The sequence below is a fragment of the Phascolarctos cinereus genome, unplaced genomic scaffold (genome assembly GCF_003287225.1).
Source record: "Phascolarctos cinereus isolate Bilbo 61053 unplaced genomic scaffold, phaCin_HiC Scaffold_204;HRSCAF=786, whole genome shotgun sequence".
In the NCBI taxonomy this organism is placed as follows: Eukaryota; Metazoa; Chordata; class Mammalia; order Diprotodontia; family Phascolarctidae; genus Phascolarctos; species Phascolarctos cinereus.
Genome location: NW_027555519.1, coordinates 1019 through 27381, shown reverse-complemented (window position 1 = coordinate 27381; position 26363 = coordinate 1019). Strand labels below are relative to the sequence as shown.

General features: G+C 43.1%; 1 pseudogene; it reads right to left on the bottom strand.

Moving 5' to 3' along the window:
- Positions 1-2610: 2610 nt before the first annotated feature.
- LOC110204282 (WD repeat domain phosphoinositide-interacting protein 2 pseudogene) lies at positions 2611-3945 on the bottom strand (annotated as a pseudogene).
- Positions 3946-26363: the final 22418 nt, after the last annotated feature.

Below are 26363 nucleotides of genomic sequence, written 5' to 3'. Positions count from 1 at the left end.
TTATATTGCAAGCTTTCTTATCCATCTGCTTTGGAGGTATGGGCTAGAGTACATTTCACTATTGTTTAGATTTAGGAGGAAAGAGGTCTGGGGCAAGATTAAGCACCAACTTCTGCTTTCCATGGCTTAAAGGGCCCTACTACCTAAATGGCAAAATAATGTTCTGTATTACACTATGACAAAGGTCAGAAAATTCTGCTAGCATTTCTACTACTTCAACTCCAAGATATACCTGACTGACTCCACATTGCTCCTAGTGAGTGGAATAGAGACCACTTACCCAAGTAAAACCTCAGAGGTATCTCCAGAGAGAAAACAGAAGGTTTTATTCTAGCAAGTCTCGTGCACGAGTTGGACGTCTCCTACCCAGGGCAGACTGGTGTACACAGGCCAGGCACAAACAGCAGCAAACAGTTACATACTCTTAGACAAATCACTCCAAAAAGCCCCCTCCCCACCTGTTTGTCTCAATCTCTTTATCCTCATTGGCTGAGGCAAGAGACCTCACAGTCTACATTTAGAACCCAAGAGATACATTTTACTTAAAACTAGCTTGGGAGCCAGAGGATTGCCTTATTTGATAAAGTTAAGGTACAAAACAAAAGAGGGGATGGTTTCAAAACAAGGGAGGGTTGGGCTGCTGGTACACAGCCCCCATTCCCCAAAAACAAAAGTGAAACTTAGGCCCAGTTCATGCTAAAGCCTCACTACATTTTGGAGCATAGCTTACATTTCACGTGAGAAACTTTCACTTTTCCCACAGACTTAGAATCACTTTATGGCAAGGCTCCAGTGAATACAACCAAAAGTATTTGTTTAAAGAAAAATATGAGCAGTCCCCATTTTTTTGACTCTTTATTTATTTAGATGGTTACCAGACCTAAATCTTCTGTCTCCTTGTCTTTACCAACTTACAGAATTATTTCTGAACAGATAGAGGGAGATTACACGCAACCAGGATTTTGCCATAGAGGTTTGTTTTACTGATAGTAACTCTGGTCATGATCTGTAAATTAACTTTTTTTTTCCTTTCATAAATGATTTAATTCAGCCAGTGACCAGGACACAATGAGAAAATCTGAAAACAAATTATCATCCTTCATTCTTATCTGTTATTCAAAACTCAGCAGTGAAACCAAAAAAAACCAAAACACACACACACACACACACAAAACTACTTTAAGCAACATTTTTCTTGCTTCCATTTATCAATATTTAAGCCCAGCCTTGAGTTAGATTTACATCTTTCAAACCATTCATTTCTATCACAAAATAAATTGGTTTCTTTCTTGTTTTGTGTGTGGGACAACTGAAAGTTTCTCATGAAATGGAATCTATGCCCCAAAATTTAGTTAAGGCTTTAGCATTAGCCAGGCCTAAGTTTTGTTTTCCTGTAAACCATGTGATCTGGTCATATACCTGTTGCCCACCCCCTCCCTTGTTTCCTAACTACCACCCCAGCCTTATCTTTGCCAAGTAAGGCAATTTTCTAGCTTCTAAGCTTGTTTTGGGTAAAATGCTTCTCTTAGTTTCTGGGTACGATATAAGGTCTCTTACCTCAACCAATGGGGATAAAGAGATTCAGGTTAAAAGGTGGGAGGGTGGAGTTTCCTTAGAATTGTTTGTCTAGGGGTATATAACTGCTTGTTTGCTGCTTGTATCCTGCCTCCCTACAACAGTCCACCCTGGGAAGGTGATGCCCAATTCCACTCTAGACTTGCTAAATAAAACTTCTGTTTCTACCTGGAAAAACCTGTGAATTTTTATTTGGGTAGGTGGTCTTTATAAAACTGGCTTGTTTCTTGTTTTGGAATGCAGAATTTGAGGTAATTCAGGTTCTTCAACCTGTATCTCCCATTTAAAAAAAAAAAAGAAAGAGGGAATCTGACAGAATAGTGACACTTAGAGCCACAATCTCATAGTTTCTTAAATACATCTCAAAAAATTAGTACAGAAGAAGCACACAGAATACAACCTAGCAAGGTAGATCTTTTATATCTAGCTTCTTCTTTCTCATATTTTTGTGCCTCAAGATTTCTCTTGTAAAAAACAAATCCTTGCAGAATGGAAAGGGTGAAGTTACAGTAAGAAGAAAGCTTAGCTACAGAATGAACTAAAGGTTCTTGTGCTTTCCTGGGAAAACTAAGTCGATGGGCACTCTCCTTAAAGTCAGTACGCTACAAAACAAAACCAAGAACAAAAGAAAAGTCTACTACAGATTTTTTCATTAATTAATGAAAAATAAAATAAATTATTTAAAACGGTCCAGAAGTGGACAACTGAAGAAAGAAGGTGTCTCTTAACAGGTCACATGTCAGTCACTTAAGCATACTGCCGAGCCCATGCATAAGAAACTTGCTGGACCTTTATCTCTGCAGAACTAACCTCAGCATTAAAAATCATATCTTCACACTTTTTTTATATATGCTCACTATTATATACATGTAAAAAATAAATACAAACTTTAGTTTGTTATAAAATGACTTCTCTTTCTCCTATGCTCGCTTAGCACATGAATGCATGCAAAGTGAGGAGGTTCTAAGGGTTCACCAAATAGCTGATTTTGGCAAACAAGTGGGGAAAAAATACAACCAAGAAAGCTAAAATAGATAAGATTAAAAGCCACAAAAGTAAAAACAATATATTTTCTCAATAGTATAGAATTAGTCTATGACTACAACTTAATGTCTCTGCCATCCCATCTCCCCAAATCACAGCAAAGTTCATAGCAGCTTAACACAGAGTCCTCAAAGAAGTATCAAGCCAGTGTTCTCTGCTTCAGCGGCTTAGAGTTCACCAGTTAAAGTTCAGTCAGTGTGAAGAATCATAGGAGAGTGCTCACTGTCTTCTTCCAGTTGTAGTGCCTTGGTTTCATCTTCCAGAAAATCACCACCCCCTGCACCCAGGTCCTCTGTGTATGCATGTCTCCTAGATGAAGAAGGTACATAAGCACCTCTTGTCACAGCAGCACTGTAGGTCTGAGCTACTAAAGGATGGTCATGGGATGCAGATTCTAAGATTTCATTGGCCGGCTCCATACTGCCATCCAACTTGTGTTGTTTCCTCAAAGTGCACTCCCCTCCTTGCTGAGGATCCAGGTTGTAGATATAGAAGTATCCGTCAGAAGCTCCCACTAATAATCGGAGAATCTTCTGAATTGTGGCAAGTGAACAGATATTTTTGTGACACAGAATGGTAGTCGGACAGTAGCAAATGCTCTGCTCTGGTTAAACATTTCTGCTACTTGAGAGGGCAAATAGCTGGTTGAGGCCATAAGCACTTTCCCAAAGTAACCAATCCAGGTAGTGGGCTCCTCTTTCACAATCTCAAGTTTGAAGATGTGCACTGTTTCAGAGTTACTGGATGCAGAGAGGAACATTCCACCCATGCTGAAGGCCCAAGAGCATATGCTTACACACTTCTTTATTCTTCTCTGAAACTCAAAGATTGTCTGTCCTTCTGGGATGGAAAATAGCCTAATCACATTTCCCTCCTCAGAAGCAGTGGCAAGCTTGGCACCACTTGCATCAAAAGCCAAGGCTGCTAGGGGACTATCACAAGCTGGTATCATATGAGCAGCCCTCAAATTAATAGTGCCAAAGACTTTTATTCCCCCAACAGCTGCACTATTAGGACAAGTGACATAACAATTATCATCATTTATTGACAGGTTACACAAACCTGCAGGGTTAGGGGGAATTTTCCTGATTTTACGCAGTACTTTCATAACACGAATGTTGTGTTTTGATAGACATTCTTCTAGGGATACTATCACCCTCTGCCTATGGTATTGGAATAGCTTTAATTGTAAATGTCAGTCCCCTTCTTAAAGTGGCAGACTTTTAGCTTCTGTGGAGCTTTGAGGCCAACAATAGCCACCAGCCTACTTGAAAACAACCTTTCCATGACATGCACATCTTCTGTATCAGTGCCTTCGTTAATCTGTTCCAGCTTATCTACAGAAGAAAGGGAGAAGAATTTGTAATCAGATTTACTACCAACAGCTAAGGATGTATTGTCCTGGTTGAAGCTGGGGAAGGGCAGCCGGCTGGAGGCAGACTCCCCACTCTGACTGACCAGGTTCATGGCTGAGAATGGGGACCTGAGCTCCTGCACTCTCCCCGCTGGGCCGGGAGAGACAGAGCAGTCAGGTCCAGGCCCTGGCCCAGCTCTCTGCTGCCTTTGTCACTTCATTTGTGGGTCTTCCAGCTGCCGTGGTTGCTGCTGCTGCTGCTGCCCCTACTGCTGCTGTCACCGCTGCCACCGCAGATCACTGCTCCACCATCTGCCCTCACCTCATCCCTTCCCTTCTCTTGTTTAAGCTCCCTAAAGTGCATCCTCTTAAAGATAATCAAAGGAAGAAGGAGCAGAAAAAATACACTAGGATTCTCATGGGTGATATGAAGATTACTTCATAAAGAGAATCAACTGAATCACTAGGGTATAAAACTTCGGTGGCATCAATCTTAACTAACTATACATCAAATAAAGACAACTGCAAATAGTAACCACCAATTAATGGTGGATGGCGTGCCCACATGAACTGTTTTCTCTGTTGCACAGTAATACCTAATAGTTTTTCTTTTCATACTGGATGTCTGTGGACATTTTTCACCCTTTCACAGTGACGATCAATTTTAATTATTGTTCTTCACTTAGTGTTCTATGATTTAAGTTGTTCCTATTCCTCTAGTAACTTTTCTCTTTTTCTTCATTTCAAGCTTTAATTACAGTACCTTTTAAACCTATCTAAGGCATTCACATTTGCTCCATTCTTTAAGACAAAAAAATCTACCATCTCTTGGTTCTTTTCTGTAATTGTAAGCACAAGTGGCATATAGCCTTCCTATAACATCACATTAAAGATATTGTGAGAATGTGCAAGAATTCTGCATATGCTTCAATTCAGCTTAAGGCATTTTGTGAACATCCAGTGAACTTGCTAATAAGATGTTAAGGAAGTATGGTACAATGGAACTTTGAAGTGAGAAGACTAGGGCATAAATCCTGCTTCTGTTAGTTAATTCCTGTGTGACCATAAACAAATTATTTTGCTTCTCTGGGCCTTAGTCTCCTCATATTTAAAATAACAGAACGAAACTAGATAGCTTCTGGGATTCCTTCCAGCTATTAGATATTACATTGTGATCAGGATATTAGAAACCCAGGCTTTGTAAGAGACTGTTTCATATTACTTAAGGAGTATCTTCCTTTCTTACTATCTTCATGTTATGATCAGTAATTGTCTGCATAAAGCCAACTTTATTTCCTCAGAACTCTGCTAAGCTAAAGCTATATCCTGGTCAGTTTTAAAGCCGTCTAGTTCTCTTTATCCATTCCCCTTGAATGTGTACAACCAACCTTGAAACTCAAGGAAATCTTGCCTAAAGGTGCTTAAACTTAGAAGAAAGTCATTCTCCAGGAATTTCCCCCTCTTCCCAGCCCTCCTAATGTGTACTTTATGTCCTTTTCTCTCTCAAGTGGCAGTGACAAAGAGTTAATCTTTTTCTTCAAAATCAGGAGTTCTTCAGTAACTTTAGAAAGGAAATGGTATAGTCTTTAAGGAATAGAAAAAAAGGCCCGCATACACTTAAAAATTTGTTCTTGAGAAAATTCTGCATCTGTGAAGTTTTACATTTAGTATAAAAATACATGGCATTTCTACATAACAAATTGACATTGTGCTCTCTTAAGTAAAGGTCTGTATGTAGAAAAGCAATGTAAGCAAATAATTGGTGGAATCATTGCATTCTGGAGAGCAGACATAACATATCATGCAAAGAAAATTCTAGAGAGACAGCTGCCATGGGATGGATAGAAAGCTAACCTCAAAGTCAGTAAGAGCTAAATTCAAGGCCTGACACAGACCCACATATGCTGGCTGGGTGACCCTGGGAAGTCACTTCATATTTCAGTATCCCAAGACACTCTGTTAGTCAGGGTTTCTTAACTTCTTTTGGGTCAAGGACCCTTTCCAAAACAATCTTTTCAAATGCCTAAAATATATAGAATACAAAGGATGCCAATTATATTGATATAACTACAAAGTTATTGTTGTTGGTTTAAAGTTAATGGATCCCAGGTTAAGAATCATAGAATAGGTCCTGGTCTAAACCAATAGAGAGATGTTCCTCATTAGGAGGTACAATGTGAATGAAATCTGCTCCCTTGTCTCTCCTCCCAGCTTCAGAAAATTCCAAAGACCAATGAATTTGGACTACAGAATTATTTTAAGTTATTTTCATTAAAGAAATGCTTCCATGAATGTATCAATTATAAAATATGTGAATTGGACAATATGTGATTACACATTTTAGCTCATAAAATACTTTATTATACAAGAGATGGGCTTCTACCTTGTTTTTTGCTTCAATATCCTTTTTATTTCTAAGCAGCTTTGTTGCTATGGCTGTGTTCTGTCCAGAGGCAGCACAGAGAAGTGCAGTGCTGTCCTTTGGGACAATCAGCTCATGTGGTTGTGGCTATGGTGGGCAGGAGACTGGCCGGGAGCCTGAGAAGAAGGGCCCTTCTCTGGCCCCCTGTAGGATTGGCATTGAGCCAAAGCTGCCCTCTACCTCTGGATGTCTGGGGTGGGCTGACATGCCCCAGTTGCCTCTGCAGGGAAACAGGGCGTTGGAGGCTCATCAGACTCTTACTCTGAGCTCGGATTCTAGTTGATGTCAGGCCAGGTTAGCTCATGGGTAGGTGTTAATTTTGTTCGGATAGGGTTGGAGGGGGTCTTGTTAGAGTTAAGACTGGGATGGGAGAGGGAGGGTAAATTTTTTGGCTCTGGGGGCCCGATCTTATTATGTATGTAGATAGAGATGTTTCTATTTGTATGTAAATCTATTTCATGGTTCTTTTTTTTATCAGAAAGAACAGCTAAGGGCTTCATTACTGGCTGCCTCCTTGTGGGCCCAGTGTGATATTCACTACAGCCCCAGCTTGGGGAGGGGTTACCTATCAAGCAGTAATACCTACAGTGGCATCACAGTCCTTTCTGCCTCTTACCATCAATAGGGAAGGCAGAAGTTCACACCACAGGGCTGGCCACTGGTTCCCAAAGCCAGCAGAGGGGCCTACTCTTCTGCAGGTTTCAGGGGCCAGCAGCACTAGGTGCAGGGCTTACCCCAGTTGTCCCTCAAGCTGAGTCTGCTCCCTCTGCTTTTGTCCCCTCCCCAGAAAGCTGGCATCTGAGCAGACCCACATAGGAAACTACAAATAGGGACTTAGCTCTTCCTCATCACAAAGACTACTATTTAATTCTCCAAATTTATTTTGTAATCAACAGATTCTAATTTATGCCTATGCAAAAATCAATTTTCTCTTAGATCTGTGGTTCTTCTTATCTACCACTCATAGGGAGTTTGCTCTTGAAGTCACTTGCTTGAGTAGCGGGGAAAAAGAATCAGGATTACGGTGGAAACCCGTTGTTCAAAGGGTGGTTGCTCTTCTACTGAGTGGGGCCTCGGGGGGTGGGGAGTGGGGAGTGCCCTGAGCAGTAGAGGGAGCCAAGCCTAGACCTAGGCTTGGAAAACCAGAGCTGAGAGAGGGGGCCAGAAGAGGCTCAAGGAGGTGGGGCATTTACCCTAAATCTCAGGCAGCCACTAGCAAAGCCAGAATAAATAGGGTCCCCAGAGCATCACAGTCCTGATTGCCAGAGAAAAGCAGGCTGCTGGGGAATTCTTAGAAGGAAACAAGGGCCTTGCAGATGGGAATTCCCCATCACAGGGCTGGAATCTCAGTGTCAGAGCATCCCCTCAAGACAGCCTGTTCCTTAGGCTGTTGAAAACAGTCTTTCTTCAGAGAAGAATTGTGGCCAGCCACGACTTGACCACGCAGTCCCCACAGATGTCTCTAGGAGAGCCAGACTGAGGGAAAAGTAACTCCATGGAGAGTAAAACAGAAACGGAAGGAGGCCTCCAGCAGCCGCTGGGTTTCCTGTCACCCCATACAGAGGGGCACAACTAGAGCTGTGGGGCCCCAAGATCCTCCCATCACTGTACAAAGGTTCTGAGCCCATATCTCTGTATACTTCCAAGCCAGATGAAAAGATTTCTTCTGGCCCTTCAGACACTCCAACTAATGTCAACTCCAAATGAATTGGGGCTCAATGCAGTACTTTTTGGCTGAGAGGTTGAGGTTAGGGAGAATGCCCGCTTCCCTTCCCTGTTCACTCATTTCATTGAACCCCTTAACTATTTCCAAATCCACCTGGCATCTGGACTCAGTCAAAAGCTTTTCTAAAATCTAAGCCCACTTTGCAGCATTTCTCTGATCTAAGTGAACATTAGCTGCTCAGAGGGCTCTGTTTTACAGGGCATCTGTGATCTCGGCAGCATAGGTAGAAAATGCATCTTTTTGTCCTGTGCACTGCTGCCCTCATGCCATACAAGCAAACCTCTTCATTCATCTTAGGAGAAGAAGTGCTCAGAGTCTGATCAAACACTTGTCCCACTGAGGTTGCAAATGCCTTTCTTCATGAGGCAGTTCCCACCTACATGATGAACCAATGCACCTTCTCTAAAGTACTGAATGGGAAGTGAGGCTAATAGACCTCTGCCTCCTAAAAAGACAATGTCAAAAGACAATGCACTCCATCTAGTAGGACTATAGCAGGCCTTCATGGGTCTTCAATGCAGAGGTCCTATAGACCTCTGCGCTGTGGGGGGGGGGCATTCCAGGTTAGCAGGCATGACCTACATGAAACTCCAGAGAAGGAGACTGACAATAACAAGCACCTAGGTGGGAGGAAAACCAGGTGAGGGTGGAGTCAAAAAACTCAGGAGAGAAAAGAGTGTGAAGGAGAAGAGGGCCCTGGGCTCCATCCTGACCTCCTTCTTTTCTCCTTCCCTTCTACTTGACTTGGTGATCTCATCAGCTCCCATGGGTTCCATGGCCCTCTCTATGCTGATGATTCTCACATGTACCTATTCTGCCTGAATCTGCATGCTGACCTTCCGTCTTTCATCTCTAGTTGCTCTTTGAATGTCAGAAATTGGATGTCCAATACACATCTCCAACTCAACATATCCAAAACAGATGTCATTACCTTTCCCCTAAACTTCCCCCTCCTACCTTCCCTATTACTATGGAGGGCACTACCATCTTCCAGGCCCTCCAAACTTGGCCTCATCCTGGACTGATACTATCTCTCAACTCCCCACGTCCAACCTCTTGCCAAGGATCGTCTAGTTTCCCTCTACACACTTTGTTGCAGATTTTACCTTGGCATCACCTCTAGTCAGTTTCACCTCTGCAGTATCTGTCAGAAACCATGCTCTCTCTCCTCTGATATTGCCCCTCCCTTGGTCCAAGCCTCATCACCTCCCATCTGCACTCTTTCCTCATGGATCTGCCTGCCTCAAGTCTTTCCCTGCTCCTTTCACTTGTCCAACTCATTTTCCTAAGGTGCAGGTCTATGGCACCCACCTGCTCCATGTAAACCCAAAGAACATAAACCCCAGTTATGAAGAGAGTCAGCTCTAAGAAAGAGAGAAGTGAAATTGGCCTGTGTGTATTCACACTGTAATTTCTCTCAAGCTGGCTTAACATGCATTGCATGGGAGTTCAGTCCAAAACTAGGTCACCCATTGTGGCGAAGTTCAGAACGGACTCAAATTGCCTTTTGGGTGATACAGATGTATATGCTCTTCGAGGAGTAGCTTTTCCGAAGGGAGAAAAATCAACTCTCAGGGTAGCCCATATGAAAATGTTGGTCTTCGTGGCCCTGGTCACTGCATTCTTTTCCAAGAGATATCACCTCTCTTGACAATAGAGAGGAATCAACATTCTCCCAGACCTATTTCGGAAACAGAACGAAGAGGGATAGACCCACTGAGATTACATGTTAATGTCCTACTGAAGAAGAATTGAACTTAGGAAGAAAGGGAGATGGGGAAGCTCTTGAGTTTCCAAGAGAATGAATACCGAGGAAAATCATTTTTTTTTTTAAAATTTTTAATTAATTTCTTTTGAATTATCAACAATCACTTCCCTAAGCTTTTGAGTTGTGAATGTTTCTCCCCCTTCTTCCCCAACTTCCTCCCTGAGACAGCACACAATTTGATATTGGCTCTACATATATATTCCTATTAAACATGTTTTCAAATTAGTGATGTTGCAGGTAAGAATTAGAACCAATCTGAGGAACCACCTGAAAGAGGCAAGAAAAAGACAACAGAAGGAAAAAAATAGCTAATGGTATGCTTTGATCTGCATTCAAAGTTTATACTTCTTTCTTTGGATGTGGATAGCATTTTCCATCATCAGGTCTTTGGAGATGTCTTCGATTCTTATAATGCTGAGAAGGGTTAAGTCTGTCAATATATGTCATTGCACAATGTGGCTGTTACTGTGTACTGTCTTCTCTTGTTTCTCTGCTCACTTGACTCAGCATCAGACCATACAAGTCTTTCCAGGTTTTTCTGAAGTCAGCCTGTTCATCATTTCTTATAGCACAATAGTATTCCATTCCAATCATATACCTCAACTTGTTCAGTCATTTCCCAATTGATGGGCATCCTCTCATTTTCTAAATCTTTGCCACCACCAAAAGAACTGCTGTAAATATGTTTGTATTGGTGAGTCCTTTTCCCATATGTGATCTCTCGGGGAAATAGCTCTTTCTTGGTGGAAATCTCCTACAAAGTCGATCTGAGCACAATTTTAAATTACCTTGCCAATAACCAGGGCAAATAATGAAACATAACTCAAACCTCATGTCTCTCTTAGTATAAAATCAAAAGCAGAAACTTGGCCCATTGCCATGCTGATAAGAAAGTGAAATCAAAACAGCAAAATTAGAACCAGCTTTTTATACTTCACATTCATAAATTCAAACCCAGTTGCTATACCTCACATTCATTCCTAGCTGGAGGATGAGATTCCACTATAGAATTAATCACAGAACAATTTCTATACAAAGATGGACTCCAATGCATACATAATAACTTGAATCATCAATTTTAAGATGGTATATATCAATCAAACAATTCCAACTTCTGGTCATGTACAAATAAAAACTGTTTATCAAAGTGGATGCTTCCTTTCAGGCATTTACAAGATTGACAAAAGCCATTCTTCTTTTCACATCAACTAATTGTAACAAACTGAGAGTAACAGAATAATATCTTGGTTTCCTAAGTCCTTGAATGCATTATCCCCATACCATTAGAAGGACTCTAACTCATACAGGAACATATACTAGTGACAGGAGACAAGGCTCAATACTTAATTCTAAAATTCTAGGCCAAATACCTCAATTTTATACTTGCATTTTACTGGAACAACTTCAGATATTCCAGCGTCAATCTATTGTTGAACAGATTTGATGTTGTGCTTACAAAACTTTTGGAGTACAGACATTTGCCATAAAAGAATACGAACATAACCAAAGTAAGGGAACGATGTTTCCTGAACTTCATGTCAATTCCAGGCAGAAGTTAGGTAATGCCCAACTGCATTCAGCCAGGCTTAGAGGCTGCCAGGGAAATTGAGTCAGGAGAGTCCTGTCTCACCACATGCAGAATACTCTTTCTCCAAACCTTACCATGAGACTTTCCTCTGCAGTTACACTGCCCCCTCCACAGGGTTGCTAGTATCATGGGTAAATGGCTCTCCTTGATAACTTTACCTGGAGTCAGACTCAGATAAATCATCCCATATGGTCTCAAATAGCAAATTCCCATCATCACGGTTTAAAATAGGACTATAATCTCACATTAGCTAGGGAATATCTTTCAAATCAGTCTATATATTTCTATATATGATAATTTGAAAATGCAACTGATGTTACCTGAAGTTTATTGTGTTTGTGTTATTACTATGTTGCTAAAATTGTATTTCCAAAAAAACCCTTAGATTGCCAAATTTGAGGGAACATTGGGAGGTAGAAAAGGTATTAAAGTAACTCTTGACCTACAATGGGTCTTTTCGTGATGAAGATGAGATCATTTGAAACTGTTAAATATCGGGTGAGGTATATTTGGTTATAGCAAATAATAATGATATTGATCTTTGCTATGATCACAGATCTTCATTTAAAATCTTGACTATTATAAAAATAGATGGTGGTTTAAAGTTATAGTTTCAACATATTAATTATAAAATGATTTTCTATACAAAGTGACTTAGAAGTGCATTCATCTAAATTGATAATGGGTTGTTTCAAAGTTTATTACTATTGTGGAAATAATTTTATAATGCATGTGCTGTCGTTCAAATATATTTTATTGTGAACAACTTGATACGTACTGTTTTAGAATTAATGAAGTATTCTCTCATATATCAGGGCCTCCATTAGGAATTAAAAAAAAAAGTTTAACCAAGGCCTTCTGTATGCTAACGACTGTGTTTGTTTGGGGATGGGCCAAACGGCCTGGGCTCTTAAGACAGGAACGAGAATACATGGGGAAGTCTGGACCACCATGAGCCAAGGGTCTTAATTGGGAACCTCAGTGAGGTTGTCCCAGGCTATTAGACAGTAAGAGTAAATGAAGGGCTAACGTAGATAATAAGGGAAAGCCAGGCTATAGTGGTGGGAGTGGCCCCAGGAGATTGTTGGACTTGGGGGAGTGGTTCAGAAAGAAAAAAAAAATTTTTTGTGGGGGGGCATCTGTTTCAAGTTTTTAATATACTGCTTACATGTTTCTGGATTTTCTATATGATGCAATCTGGTAAGCAATTGTATTAGTTATGTTGGAAGGGCAATTTATTTTATAAGTGGAATGTTGTTAGATTAAGAATTGTGCAGTCAGAGAAAGGCAAAAAGGAATGGATTGGGGCTGTTACAGCTGCACAGCCCAAATAGAACAATCACTAAGGAATTGCAAACTTCAACCACTTTAGCTGAGGAGTTGTCAGAGAACTCTGGTAGAGATAATTGAGTAAAGGGATGGTGACCTTGGAGCCAGGATTCCTGGAGGTGTGTTCCAGGCAGCTTGGTAGGGAATCTCATAGAAATTGGATTATCTGGACTGGAGCTTGGGGATGGAATGGGCCTTGTATTTGGAACTTGGACTAGGCTCTGCAGGAATTAAGTTACACTATAAACCTACTCCCCTTCTCCTTTCCAGAATGTGAGGTGTTTTGGGGGTGGGGGGAGGAGTCTGCCTTCCATGTGTTTGAAGAGGAAGTTTGCATATTTGTAATTATACCTTTTTATGTATGATTCCTCTGACAAATCTAATCTGTCTGTTAGTGGCTAAATGTCAAAATAGCAAATTCAAAAGTAAAAATTTGTATTTGGGTATAATTGTGATTTTCATCTTTCTATGTGATATTGAAATATTGGCTGTTGTGAGAATTTACTGAATAGTACTGGGGAAATATCAGAACTAGATGTTGGGGAGGATATAACCAAAATGATTTTGTTCCATATGTGACATTCATTCTTCTTAGTATGATGCCTGCATGAACCAACTGCAACAGCTGGTTCCCTTCAGTATCTTCTTTGCTACCCTAATTGGTACAAAAAGCCTTAATTGCTTAAAAAGGGAGGACTTTAATAGTGTCTGGAATACTCCTCTGCCTTTTCTAGCCTGACAGGTAGTTCCATTTGATTTCATGACACTACCTGTCCTCATAAAGACACATCTCTTCTCTATCTTCTTTACCTCAAGATATTCATTCTCTTAAACAATCATGCTTCTTTTTTTGTATAATGAACTGAACTCCAGCTATATTTTCTCCATGAAGGGTACTACAGTTCAGAGCCCCCTGCAATCTAGAAAACTGTCACAAAACTTTTTGACCCTGCCTTTGTAAGGGAGAAGAAATCTAAATTGTATCTTTTCTTTTTATGGGGTGTTTAAGTTTGTCATTTTAAAATTTGATTTAAGTATTTGGTCAGAGGCTCTGTGTCATCTGTGGCTTTTGCAAAACTCTCTAAAAATTCCCATTTGATTTCATATGCTGACCCAAAATATATAGAAATTGTGATGGAGAAAGTCATGATGTGGAAGGAATAACTGTATAATGAACAGCCAACTTTTCTTTTTTTTTTCTCTTCTGATATACAGATATTACTCACTTAATTGTGAATGAAATACATTCTCATCACATGCCGATGAGACCTGTCATACTCCAAGTGTAATAAAACCTCTTTCCTTATTTGTGTTGGTTTATTGCATTAGCTAATCAAACCAATAGAAAAATCATGTTAAGAGGAGCAAGTGAAAAATTGCTTATATTGCCCCAGGGACCACAGAGAACAACTGAACTTGGAGCAAGGATTATGTTAAAAAAAAATACACTCCCGTCTATTTGTTAGGAATGGCAAATTTCAAACAGAAGGAAATGTATATTGAGGGTTTTCTGAGAATGCTCAGGCATCCTTTGTCATCTACTGTGTGAGTTCGAATAGTCTCCTTTGATTAGCTGTGCAGCTGAGAAGGCTCTGAGTTAAAAATTGGTCAGACTAAAACAACCTCTCTTTTTCCTGCATGCCGTTTCCTATCCACTCTTTCCTGCTGCATCCAGAGGCTAAAGATCACAGTTTCCTTACTGCATAGGTGCCATGAACTGAACTGTGAGAAGGGAAGGACTTTCATCCCCACTGTCCCTCTTTTACCCTGTCTTTGACAAATGGGATGGACGGGGCGTTTTTGTGTCTGTTCTGTTCCATTTGGCCATCTTAGTTTTAAGTGCTTGAGGTGACTCCCCACTTGGACTCTGAGCCATGATGATGTTGGAGACAAGATTCCAGGTGGGGCTGTTGTAGCCAGCCAGTTCAGCTGAGAATCCAGGAAAGGCCAGAGGGCCTGGGACTGGAACCCAAAGTGCATATGGGACTTGGATCTTGGCATGAGGCTATATAGGAATGCATCTAAGCTATGTATCTAATCCCTTCCCTTCCTTAGAGTCTGAGGTGGTACAAGGGGAAGATGGTGTGTGTGTGTGTGTGTGTGTGTGTGTGTGTGTGTGTGATTATATTACTCAGGTTGGGGCAACATGTCTGAATATTGGTCATTACACCTTATGATGTAAATATTTCTTTAGAAAAGCTACTTTAACGGTTACTGTCTGAATGAAACTGGGTTCAGGAGACCCCATCTACTTGGGGACATCAAATTCCAAATGTTGGAGCCATTTGCAGACAGCCCGGATATCTCTGACCTTCTTAATGGTGCTGGAAACCCTGTGGGAGAAGTAAAAGGTAAGACACCTGGTGTTAGGCACTGAAGGTGAGGGTAGTCTGTGTTACATCTAAAGGACTTGAATTCTCCAGGTTCCCTCTGCAGTTTCAGTATTTTCTTTAAACCATTTCCAGTGTTCTTGTTTCTCTCTCCGTCCTTGTCTCTGTCTCTCTCAGTCTCCCTGTATCTCTGTCTCTTTATGTCTCTTTTTCTGTCTCTCAGTGAGAGCCTCTGATCAAAACTTTCTTGATCAGTTTCCCTAGTAGCAAACTCTATCTGAGATTTGGGGGGAATTCGGAAAGACTTTGGAAGAATTGAACTAAAGTAAGAATGCTGCAAACCTTCTTCATGTTTACATGCAACCATGTGGTGGCACATAGGTGTCTTTCTTCCCATTTGTTTGGGTCTCTGTTCTACTATATGTATGCATTTGTGTGGGTGTGAAGGAGCTGGGTAACTGAGGTTGCAGATGGCATTTGAATGGGTTGGCAAAAGACAGGGCTTTCTAAAGAAATTTCCCTCCCAGAATATCAGGAATGCTCAGTTCACCCTCTGTCCAAGGTCCTCCCCTCCCAGCAGTTCCTTCAGTAAAGACACACAGCAGGTTTGGTGCTCTGGTTTAATAGTTTAGATTCATGCAAATATATTCTTAAGGATTTCCTTTAAGGAATCATTTTAAAGAATGATTCCTACAGGCTCATTTCTTCCTGGGCATGTGTGTGTATGTGTGTCTGTGTGTGTGTGTGTGTATGAGAGAGAGAGAGAGAGAGAGAGAGAGAGAGAGAGAGAGAGAGAGGAGGGAGTGAACGAACAAATTAACTTTACAGAAAAGTTGTTTATGTTCCTTTTAGAATGTAAATATATGTCAAAATGCTTATGTATGTAAAGTGTAATTTGTGTAACGCGAATATATGTCAAGTGAGAGCCATCTGTACTTCAATCTTCTTTTGAGTCCATCAGTTCTCTCTCCTCTGGAAGTGGACAGCATTTTATTTCATCTTGATCAGAGTTACTTAGTCTTTCACAGTTGATTATCTTTACCATATTGTGGTTACTGTGTAGATTGTTCTCAGGGTTCTGCTGACTTCACTTTGTATCAGTTCATCTAAGTCTTCCCAGGTTTTTGACCAGATGGGAGAGATGGGCGAAACAAGTGAATTATAGAAAACATTCAAAGAAGAACTCATCTAATACTACACAAATTGGTTGGCAAAATATAGAAAGAAGGCATGCTTCAAAATATCTCTCTTGGAACAAATGTGATCCTGACAGTCTAAAGTAGGGAGAGATTAATCAGAGAAAGAAAACTATAAGCAACTCTCTCTAATGAATGATCAAGGAAAAATATTGCATAAAATATTCACAAAGACATTACAGCAACATCCTCAAGAAATTTCCCAATAGGAACACATTGGATTTTTATCTGGAATATGGGGATTGTTCACTATTTTAAAAACCATAAGTTTAAGAGATCACATTAATAACAAAAACAACACAAATTAGATGATTATATAAATGGAAGCAAAATAACTTTTTGACAAAGTACAAAACTCATGTTAGAAATACTGTAAAGCATAGAAACAAATGGAGAGTTCCTTAATATGATAAACAGTATCTGTTAAAACCCAAATAGTAGCATTATCTGTACTGAAGAAACACAAGAGACCTTTCCAAGAAGTTTAGGAGTATAGAAAGGGTGTCTGCTGCCACAGGTATTATTTAATGTAGCTAGAAACATTAGCTATAACAATAAGAAACAAAAAAGCAATTTTAATCATATGCATAGGGAAAGAGGAAACAACTTCAGACCTATTGACAAATTCTGTTCTGTTTTATGTTTTCTTCAATCATTTTTCAACCATGTCTGATTCTTCTTAAACCCATCTGGGGTTTTCTATGCAAAGATACTGGAGTCGTTTTCCTTTTCTTTCTCCAGCTTATTTTACAGATGAGGAAACTGAGGCAAACAAGGTTAAGTGACTTTCCTTTAGATATGCTCTATGCAGAGAACCCTAGAGATTCAACTAATATTTATTGAAACAATAAGTAGGATATAGAAACCATTTCATGAACCATTAACCTCTATGGGTATTACTAATCAAAGCCTGCAAGAAGAGACAAGATAGAAAAAGCAATGGCATTAAAAGCAGCTACTGAAGGAGGACTGAGGACTGAGTCCTGGGCAGGGGACCTCCATGGGGATTTTGCGAGGCAGCTTTCAAATTCATGTAATGATCTGTCATGGAGGGCACCAAGTATTCAATTCATAGCATGTGCAAGTATTCTATGATTGTTGTTTGCTTGTTGAGTGGTACAGGAAAGCCTTTTGATTGGTTGCTGAACTGGAACTAAATATGAAAGCCAAAAGCACTCACTGGCCAAATTGCTGTTTTATTTTTTTTACTGATACTTGATACAATGACTTCTGTGAGAGTCTAAGAAGGCTTGATCATCCTGATTTTTTTACGGAGTTAAAGTCGGCTGGGTGATTGAACTGAGGGTCTTGGAGCAACCTGGGAAATATGGCCAAGGGGTTTGTTCCTGGGTGGGACCTTGCTTTGGAGGGCCTTTTCTGCTGCTCTTAATGCTGCTTTTTGTCCTCCATTCTTGAAGAGGACCATGTCATCAGGAAGGTAATGTGATGACATGCACAGGAATTGGAGGGAGGGTTGTGCAAAGTCACCAGCCTCACTTTTACCTTCGGAGCAATCTAGGTCCTGTGACCAGATATAGATCGGGATAACAAGAGATGGCAAAGGATGCAGTGGGGTTCCTTGGCCTTTGCAAGCTAAGATCCTTCTAAGGGTCTCAGTTTGAGGGAGGCCCTTAAAAAAAGATCTGGGAGGGAAGACACTCAGGCTTTCTGACCAAATCAGAAAAAAAAAATATATTTTTTCATTCCGACCCAGTCAGGGCTCAAACAATGATAAAATAGGGCTTGGCCTGGGAGCTATTATTGTCCAATAAGTGAGAGCCGGAGTGATTTGGAGTTAAGGCTGGTCTTTAAGAGAAAAGGAGGAAAAAAGGTTCAGAGATGAAAAATTTACATTCCCTTTGGACAGAACACTGACAAGTAAGAGTGTGATACCCTATGTGGACAGAGGCAAAGGAGAGAGAGAGAGAGAGAGAGAGAGAGAGAGAGAGAGAGAGAGAGAGAGAGAGAGAGAGAGAGAGAGAGAGAGAGAGAGAGAGAGAGAGAGAGAGAGAGAGAGAGAGAGAGAGAGAGAGAGAAAGAAAACTTTTATTACATTAAATTGAAAAGCTTTTGCACAATCAAAGCCAAAGCAATGAAGTTTAGAAGGAAGGGAGAAAATTGGGAAAGAAGTTTTACAACCAGTCTCTCTGATAAGGGCCTCATTTCTAAAATATAAAGAGAATTATATGAAATTTGTAAGAACACAAGTCATTCCCCAATTGATGAATGCTCAAAGGATATGAATAGGCAGTTCTCAGATGAAGGAATTAAAGCCATCTATAGTCATATGAAAAAAATGTTCTAAATCACTATTGATTAGAGAAATGCAAATCAAAACAACTCTGAGGTGCCACATCACACCTATCAGATCGGCCAAAATGACAAAACAGTAAAATGATAAATGTTGGAGAGGATGTGGGAAAATTGGAACACTAATGCATTGTTAGTGGAGTTGTGAAATGATCCACCCATTTTGGAGAGCAATTTGGAACTATGCCCAAAGAGCTATAAAAAAGTGCATACCCTTTGATCCAGCAATAGCACTTCTAGAACAATATCCCAGAGAGATCATACAAATGGGAAAAGGACCCACATGTACAAAAAATATTTATAGCAGCTCTTTTTGTGGTGGCAAAGAATTGGAAATAGAGAGGATACCCAACAAATGGGGAGTGGCTGAACAAGTTGTAGTATATGAATGGAATGGAATACTACTGTACAATAAGAAAAGATGAGCAGGCTGACTTCAGAAAAACCTTGTATGGTCTGATGCTGAGTGAAGTGAGCAGAACCAGGAGAACACTGTACACAATAAGAGCCACATCGCTGGATGACTCATATAGACAGACTTAACCCTTCTCAGCAAAATAAGGATCTAAGACATTTCCAAAGGCCTCATGAGGGAAAATGCTATCCACATCCAAAGAAAGAACTATGGAATTTGAAAGCAGATCGAAGCATACTATTTGCTATTTTTTTCTTCTGTTTTCTTTTCTTTCCTTTTTCTGGTGTTTCCTCCTGTTGGTTATAATTCTTACCTACAACACCACTAATTTGAAAATATGTTTAATAGGAAAATATATGTATATCCCATATCAAATTGTCTGCTGTGTTTGGGAGGGAGGTGGGGAAGAAGGGGGAGAAACATTCAAAACTCAAAAGGTTAGGGAAGTGATTGCTGATAATTCAAAATAAATTAATTAAAAATAAAAAAAAAGATTTTTCTTGGTATTCATCATCTTCAAAACTCACAGCTTCCCCATCCCCCTCTCTTCCTGAGTTCAATTCTTCTTTAGTACAACATTAAGATGTAATCTCAATGGGTCTATTCCTGTTCATTCTGTTGCCTAGATGGGTCTCGGAGAATGTTGATTCCTCCCTATTGTCAAGACAGGTGATGTCTTTTGGAACAGGATCTAGTGACAGGGGTCACCAAGACCATCATTTTAATAGGGACTACGCTGAGAGTTGATTGTTCTCCCTTGGGAAAACCTACTCCTTGAAGGGCATATAAATCTGTATCACCCAAAATTCAATTTGAGCCAGTTCTCAACTGGCCCCCTTAGTGGGGCCCAGTTTTGTATTGAGCTCCCATGCAATGCATGTCAAGCCAGCATGAGGGAAATTAAACTGGGAACATACATACCCCAATTTCATTTATCTCTTAGAGCTGACTCTATTCAAAACTGGGGTTTGTTTTATTTGGGTTTACGTGGAGCAGGCGGGTGACATGGACCTACAAATCAGCTTGACAAGTGAAAGGAGCAGGGAGAGACTTGAGGCAGGCAGATCCATGAGGAAATAGTGCAGATGTGAGGTGATGAGGTTTGGACCAGGGGAGGGGCAACATCAGAGGAGAGAGAGCATGGTTTCTGGCAGATACTGCAGAGGTGAAACTGATGAGAGGTGCTGCCAAGGTAAAATCTGCAAGAAATTGTGTAGAGGGAAACTGGACAATCCTTGGCAAGAGGTTGGACGTGGGGAGTTGAGAGATAGTATCAGTCCAGGATCATGCCATTGTTGGAGGGCCTGGAAGATGGTAGTGCCCTCCAAAGTAATGGGGAAGGGAGGAGGGGTAAGTTTAGGGGGAAGATAATGAGATCTCTTTTTCACATGTTGAGTTGGAGATATCTACTGGACATCCAATTTGTGACATTGAAAAAGCAGCCAGAGATGAAAGACTAAAGGTCAACAAGGAGGTTCAGGAAGAATAAGTAGATGTGCGAAGCATCAGCATAGAGAGAGTCATGAAATCCGTGGGAGCTGATGAGACCACCAAGTGAAGTAGAATGGAGGGAGAACAGAAGCTGGCCCAGGATGGAGCCCAGGGCCCTCTTGTCCTTCACACTCTTTTCTCCCTTCATTTTTGTGACTCAACCCTCACCTGGTTCTCTTCCCACCTAGGTGACTGTTATTGTCAGTCTCCTTCTCTGGAGTTTCATGTAGGTCACACCTGCTAAGCTGGGATGCCCCCCAGAGGTCTATAGGGTCTCTGCATTGAAGACCCACGAAGGCCTACTCTAGGCCTACTAGATGGAGTGGATTGTCTTGGGATAACTGTAGGAACCAGGTTAGCTTGCAATCCTTTTGCCATTGTCTTTTTAGGAGGCAGAGGTCTATTAGCCTCACTTCCCATTCAGTACTTTATAGAAGGTACACTGGTCCATCGTGTAGGTGGGAACCGCCTCATGAAGAAAGGCATTTGCAACCTCAGTGGGAAAAGTGTTTGATCAGACTGTGAGCACTTCTCCTCCTCAGGTAAGTGAAGTGGTTTGCTTGCATGGCATGAGGGCAGCAGTGTATGGGACAAAAAGATGCCTTCGTTGCCTAGGCTGCCAGGATCACAGAACCCTTGAAAAACAGAGCCCTTTGAGCAGCTAATTTTCCCTTAGATCAGAGAAATGCTGCCAAGTGAGCTCAGATTTTAGCAAATCCTTTGACTGAGTCACAGATGCCAGGTGGACTTGGAAATAGTTAAGGGGTTAAATTAAATGAGTGAACAGGGAAGGGAAAGGGCATTCTCCCTAACCTCAACCTGTCAGCCCCAAAAGTACTGTATTCAACCCCAATTCATTCGGAGTTGATATTAGTGGGAGTGTCTGAAGTGCCACAAGAAATCTTTTCATGTGGCTTGGAAGTTTAGAGAGATTTGGGCTCAGAACCTTTGTACAGTGATGGGAGGACCTTGGGGCCCCTAGCTCTATTTATGCTCCCTCCACATGGGGTGACATGAAACTTAGCAGTTTCTGGAGGCCTCCTTCTGTTTCTGTTTTACTCTCCACGGAGTTCCTTCTGCTTCAGTCTGGCTCTCCTACAGGCATCCTGGGGCCCGTGTGGTCAAGCTATGGCTGGCCACAATTCTGCTCTAAAGGAAGAATATTTTCAACAGCCTAAGGAACAGTCTGTCCTGAGGGGATGCTCTGATACTGAGATTCCAGCCTCGGGATGGGGAATTCCCATCTGCAAGGCACTTGCTTCCTTCTAACAATTTCCCAGCAGCCTGCTCTTGTCTGGGAATCAAGACTCTGATGCCCCAGGGGCCCTTTCCATTCTGACTTTGCCAGTGGATACCCGTGATCTAGGGCAAATGCTCCACCTCCTTGGAATCCTCTAACCCCCTCTCCAGCTCTCATTCTCCAAGACAGGGCTTGGGCTTGGCTCCCTCTACTGCCCAGGGCACTCCCCCCGCAGGACTCACTCAGAAGAGAAGCTGCCCTTTGAACATACGATTTCCACCAAAATCCTGCCCCTTTTACCCCACTACTCAAGCAGGTGGCTTCAAGAGCAACATCCCTGTGAGGGTACATGAGAAGCAAACGTAGATCCAACAGAAAATTGAGTTTTGCCTGGACATGAATCAGAATCTATCCATTACAAAATAATGCTAGAGAATTAAACAGGAATCTTTGTGATGGGGAAGAGCTAAGCCTCCATCTGGAGGTTCCTCTGTGGGACTGCTGAGATGCCAGCTTCCTGGGGAGGAGACAAAAGCAGAGGGAGAAGACTGGGCAGAGGGGCAGCTGGGGTCACCCCACACCTACTGCTGCTGGTCCCTGAAACCTACAAAAGAGTGGGCCCCTATGCTGGCTTCAGGAACCAGTGGCCAGCCCTGTGGTGTGAACAGCTGCCTTCCTCCGTGATGGTAAGAGGCAGAAAGGGCTGCGATGACATTGTGGGCATCAGTGCTTGATGGGTGCACCCACCATCCTCCAAGCTGGGGCTACAGTGAATTTAACCCTGTGCCTACAGGGAGGCACCCAGGAATGAAGCCCTTAGCTGTTCTACTTGATAAAAAAAAGAGCTGTGAACTACATCTATGTACAAACAGAAATATCTCTATCTATATACATAATAATCTCGGGCCCAGAGGGCCAAAAAATTTGCCCTCCCTCTTGCATACCAGCCTTAACTCCAAAAATCTCCCCCCACCCCAAACCCTATCCTCCTAAACTTAACACCTGCCCATATGTTAACCAAGCCCAAAAGGAACTAGATTCAGAGGTCAGAGTAAGAGGCTGATGAGCCTCCAATGCCCCCTTTCCCTGCAGAGGCACCGGGGCCATGTCAGGTGTACCTCGGGGATAGAGGGGAGGTTTGGTTCAATGCCCACCCTGCAAGAGGCCAGGGAAGGGCCCTTCTCCACAGGCTCTTGGCCAGTCTCCTCCCCACCATAGCCATAAAAACTGAAGCTGATGGTCCCAAAGGAGAGACCACAGTGACTGAGCTCCATGTCAGGAGGTTGAAGAAGGCATGGCTAAAGTGGAGAAGGAGAGTGTCTGGGCCCCTGAGGGTAGGCAGGAGAAACCTGGTAGCAGTAGCATAAGGGAAGGCCCTCTCCCCATGGCCCCTGGCTGCACTCTGAGCGCTCTTCCCTTTCAGCACTATCTAACACATGACTCACGCTCTATCTAATAATACTGCCTTTCCACACACTAGAAACCTTCCAGTCCAGTCTAAATGAAGCCCCAGTGGGTACAAGGGGCTACCTAGCCATGGCTACACCCCATACTGACATGCTGTTTCTAAATGCCACTGTAGGTGATCTTGTCGTAAAACTTCCCCCAAATCCAGGTTGTTGGCCTTGTCGGAAACAAAGGCCCAGCTGGTTGTCTTATCCATATCTAAGTGGGCCTGGTGGGGCAAGAGGGCTCCACAGAGGTTTTGTCTCTCTCCCCAGAAGGCACAGTGCCCAGAAGAGATTAAGCGGGGACAGGGAGGAGGAGGTGGGAGAGCTGCTTGCTGGTGGCTGAAGGAGGAAGGGGTGAAGGCAACAGGGTGGGCAGGGGCTAAGTGGCATGCTTCCCATAGACCCTGAAGTGGTAAATACAGGTATACTGATGGTTACCCCAGTTGCTGATGATTTGCAGCTCTATCAGCTTGTATGGGGCTGTGTTGTTGCCCTGTGGGAAGAAGAGAGTGGGGTGAGGAAGGCCTGAGATCCCTTGGTGGGTGCCCTGCCCGCACAGCCCTTGTGCCCCAAGCTTCCTTCAAAGAGCAGTGGCTGAATTCAGCCCCAAGCTTATCCTTCAGTTTCCAATCAGACCCACGAGACCCTGGCTCCCACTGCAACCACTGCAAAACCACAGCATCCCTGTGACCAGTGATCCTGCCCTCCAGATCACCAGCCTTCCTGGGTTACTGGGGGACTGTAGTGGGACTGGCCCTCCATAACTGAAAATAGAACGTCTGAATGGTCTCCCCAGCATTATCATAAGTGAAGTGCCCAAGGGCCACCCCCTCCACCTGAGAATTTTCACTGAGCCCCTGCACAGAAGGTAAAACAAGGGGAATGGAGGGATGGACAAATGGATGGCTGGGTGTGGGGTGCGGGAAAGGTAATGCTGGTAGGACAAGAATCCAAATGAGTCTCTGCAGGGACAGGAGGAGGCAGACAAAGCAGGAAATACTGGGGAGGGGGAAGAGGAGCAAACACAATCCACCTTGATATTGCCTTCCTTAATCCCCTCACCTGCTAGAATCTCTCTCACTACTTCAATGGACAGAGCCTTTGCCCTCCAAGGCCTTGGCCTTCTTCTCAGCCTCTTCCCAAAGCTGCTGAATGTCTTGGCACAAACCCCTTCAGCATGTGAGCCTCAATTTCTTCATCTGAATCTGGATTGGGATCCTAAAGTGGCTCCCTTCCCTCCATTTAACACCTTCTGCTCTGCCTCCCTCTTTTCTCTCAAAATCTCCTCAGGTGGATGCTCCTATTCTGCCCTGAGGGTGACTATATAGGGGATGGTGATCACCATCCCCGAACAGCTCCACCATGACACACCTGGCCAGGGAGGCAACTTGCTGTCAAAAAGGACCCTAAGGTAGCATGGTAATCTTGGCTGTTCTGACTGCTGTCATTGTCCTTTCTTGGCTCCTCTTGACTAAGAGGGGGAGGAGCAGAAGGGCTGGGTCTGGAGTCAGGAGACCAGCCTCAATGCAACACGTGTAAAATTGGCATACCCTTGCATTCCTCACCTGGCAATGCTGCTGTTAAGAAATTACTTTCTCACACTCTAGAAAGGAGAGCTGCGAGGCTCACGTACTTACCGTGATGACAAAGTCCTCTGGGGAACTGGGGATGTCAGCGGTTGGGGACAGGTCTCCAAGGTGACAGCAGTGAGCTGGATGTGGGCAGACAAGCGCACCACGACAAAGCCCTGGCGGCCCCTGAATGCCCAGCAGTTGCCAGGGTGGACTTCTGGCTGTGGGCACAAGACAAGTCTGGTGAAAGGAGGCAGCAGATGGAATAGGTCCCAATCGTGGGGCCACTCTGCCTTAAGAGCACAACCCCCACAGAGGAGGGTGGGAGATGGCACATAGAGAGCCAAGCTGGGGGATCTTTGTTCAGCGCTACCTGGAAGATGACTCTTGGGGACTGGAAATAGCGTCAAAATGGATGCCAAACCACTCCGTCCTGATGCCATAGGTCTCTGACGAGTGGCTACTGACAATGCTGGCCCCTGAAAGAGCAACAAGGAGAGAAGTGGGGAGAGAGGCACCCAAAGGTCTGGGAGGAGACAGAGATGGCCTAAGGCAACCCTCAAGGTGAGGAGGTACCCAGGCATCAGCCCTCCTAACTGACCTGGCCAATAAGGGACATCTTAATTTGTTAATTCCTCCTCTCTCCTAAGGGCCATCCAGATTTTCCAATCCCTCTTGTCCTGAGCCCTCTGGCTTTCTGCAGGCCACCTACCTGAGGACTCCAGGGCATAATCCACCAGCCCAATGCGATCTTCACTGTATTCTTTCAGTGCCTGCTGTATTATCTGGTGTACTTCCTAAAAGACAAGCATGCACCACTCAGGGGACAGGCCACCTGCAGGGCTGGCCCAGTTCATGCGGGGCCGGGCAACTGAGCTACCTGGTCTGCCAGGGTTTCCCCTCCCTCCTGGCAGGCTCCTCTCAGGGCAAACCAGTGACCCCAGCCAGGAGAACAGCCAGTGGGGCAGGCCTCACCTCCTTCGTCATCCCAATAGTCACTCCTTTTTCAGAAGGGTCAGCCTCAGATGGAAGCAGCTTTGCTCACAGACTTGTCCTGCTCCTCTGTCACATGACTCAGGATTTTGTGCTCCAGGTCATGAAGCTGGGCCTGCACCTCCTCTGGCTTAATATGAAGGACCTGCTGAACCCAGCCAGGGACCTTAGACTCAACCTAGATGCCACCAGAGAAAGAGCTCAGGAAACACCTGAGCAACAGCAGAAATGAGGAAGCAAGAGGGCCTGGACAGGGGCCTGGGTTATCTAGTGTCCTTTGAGGTCTGGGGTCAGCACATGCCAGCTTGGTGCCAGGGAAAGGATGGTGAACCAAGAGACTGTCATTTCTTCACTGCTTTGAAGTCTGCAAAAACTATCTCATTGGATCCTCTAGGGACTGTAATCATCCCAATTGCCAGACGACAAACGTCCTGTCCATATCATAAAGTCCACCCAATAGACCTACATCTTTGGGAAGGGCCCAGTGGACAGGTGAGAGGGCAGTACCTCCCTTGGTCGAGGAAGCCCAATTGAGATTGGGAGGTACATGTGGCCTAACT